We start from the raw sequence: 2,496 nt of genomic DNA on the forward strand, positions 1-2,496 counted from the left end.
TTTTACTATGATTGATTATAACCAGTGTTCCTGTAGTTAAATGTTTTGTTATATTTAACCTTTCCATGCCACATATTTTTGTTTTGTTTTTTACTTTGATTGATTATAACCAGTGTTCCTGTGGCAGAGCCAAATAGGCAGCACTACTTCCTCTTTTACCAAAACCAAAAATAAACAGTTTAAGTCTGTGGCATCTAAGTCTGTGGTTCTCTTCCATTTCACACGACCAGCTCTCTAATTAAAACTACAAACCCTTAGTAGATTACTACAGTTTCATACTGAAAGAAAATGTTAAATTACTGCAACTCAATGCAGACTTTAAGACTAAGGTGACTGGCTGGTTTCAGTAGAAGGAAAAAATAGAAAGGGAGGTGAGATAGCTTTAGGGGAGTGAATATATTTTTTAATTTGGAAAAAAAAGAAGACAAAAATTATGAACTACACACAGGGGTGGGCTGAAAGCGCTTTGAAAGTCAGCATACAGAAGGGGCAAATAGGTATAACATGAAGCGCCAAATGACTCTCTGATAAGATATTACAGTACTTGATTTTGAGAGAGGCTAATAAGTAATGAGCAAGTGATTAATATCTTTAAGGTAAACTCGAGGTGATTGCATTTCTTTCACAACCAAGCACTCTTTTAATTAATTTCTATTTAAAGAAATCACAGTTCAAGCAAAGGTACACTGAACACAATTATAACTAGACTAAAAAATTCATTTAAGGCAAGCGAAGAGGGATGTTGAGAAAATAACAGCAGACGCAATGAGACATACCCGGACAACTTGACAAAAAACATACATTTTGATTTGTTAAACAAGGAGGCAACTTGCATAGCAGCAATATTAATCACAACCACTCGCATTAATGTATCCATCATGGTAAAGCAATAGAGAACGACGATCCCCTTTGAAAGACGTACATCAGTCTTCTTTTCGAGGTGCAGTTCTTAGTCACATTTGCTCTTGATTGTTTAGGGGTCTTGTCTGATGGCAATTGTCGAAGCTCAGCAAACATTTGGTTGTCAGTCGATTCTGTAAAATATAATACACACACAAAGGTACAAAATGAGAACACTGCTCTCGTAACTTTCACTGTGTCAAGGCCCCAAGGCTTGTAAGTTGTAAATGGTAACAAACAAGATAAGAAATTGAAATGTAATGGAGACAATACGAACCATTGAATTTGTATGGTGAAGAAGTTTGAACTGAAGATACTGGTTAGCAGGTGGTGACAAATCAGTTGCACGAAACGAACAGGAGTGACATCTCCGAGGAAAACTGACTCGAGCATCCTCTCTCCGCCACAAATATCACAGCACCTGAAAAATGAGAGAATCATGCGAGTAAAGCGTTGAAAGATAACATTTTCCCTACGCGGTCTCATAGGTTAGACGGCCCTTCAGAAATGCAAAGAAAAGGTAGCGGCAACAGTGGCAAATGGCAACAAGCAATCGCAGACATTCGTTTCTCTAAAAAGTAAATAAAAAAAATCATGCGAGGCGGGACGGAAGAAAAGCGGCGAGACAACGACGAGCGGTAACAACATACTCACTTCGGAGTACATGTAGTCGTAGTACGTGTTGCCCTGTTGCCGGCCGTCGACCGGCCGGTACAGTACACCGCGGTTCGCTATGGACTCAAACTGTAGAAGAGCAGCAATTAGACGCCCGTTCCCAAAGGACGCTCTCCCCCGGTCACATTTTTCTTATTTTAAATAAAATCAGTGAAGTGTGGTCGTGTCAGACTTCAGTGAGTGTGTACAGTGCAAGTACGATGCTGATCATCTGTCGGAGCAGACGGATTTCAAGGGGGCATTGGAGAGGTTTAAAGCCTTTGTTTGGTGTTGCCTGCGCTCAAAAACACTACGTCTACTGAGGAAAGCAGCATTTTTCAACCTGGCAAGTATACGTATGGCAAAATGCAGTATGTTTAGCGACTTTGTAAGGTTACGGGAGGTTAGGGATAGACGACAGGGTGCGGGGAAGAAGGGAGGGAGGGAGGGAGGGGAGGTGGACGAAGGGGACGATTGGTGAGGCTAAATGGGTTGCCTAAGAGTCCGGCGCTCGTCCCGCGCCGGCACACGAGCGCCTTCAAAGCGCTGGGTAGGCCAACCCGCTAAGCATCTGTGTGAAGACGGCGGCCCGCCCAGAGCGCCCAAGTGCGAGACTGCGAGACCGTTAGTGCGGGGTGGCGTCGTCGTCGTGCTCCGAGGACTCCGATGACGTCCTTCGGGATGCCCGGATGGCCTCGGCACCACCAGATTCGGTCTCAGCGCGTCAAAAAACCCCCAAGTACCAAATTTGGTAGGGATCGCACAACTCACCCTCCCCTAATAACAGAGAAGGGGGACCCCTTTGCTTGCGAACCCGGTGTAGAGGCGAGTGGGCCCAGGAGGGGGGCCAGTTAAGCTCCATCTGGGCCCCAACTGGTGCCCCCTTGGGGCGTGACCGGGCATCCTGGCGCGCTGCCGACGGAGCCCCTCACAGCGGCCAAT

The 2,496-nt window shown here is 45.3% G+C and overlaps 1 long non-coding RNA gene across 1 annotated transcript; it reads right to left on the reverse strand.

Moving 5' to 3' along the window:
- Positions 1–377: 377 nt before the first annotated feature.
- On the reverse strand, positions 378–1,975 carry LOC113214873 (uncharacterized). Its single transcript, XR_003303860.2, has 3 exons — positions 1,555–1,975; positions 1,178–1,321; positions 378–1,034 (listed from the first exon to the last, which is right to left on the reverse strand). It is a non-coding gene; the product is annotated as an uncharacterized LOC113214873 (long non-coding RNA).
- Between the last annotated feature and the right edge of the window lie 521 nt (positions 1,976–2,496).

The sequence above is a fragment of the Frankliniella occidentalis genome, unplaced genomic scaffold (assembly GCF_000697945.3).
Source record: "Frankliniella occidentalis isolate FOCC.00 unplaced genomic scaffold, Focc_3.1 Scaffold266, whole genome shotgun sequence".
Taxonomy (NCBI): domain Eukaryota; kingdom Metazoa; phylum Arthropoda; class Insecta; order Thysanoptera; family Thripidae; genus Frankliniella; species Frankliniella occidentalis.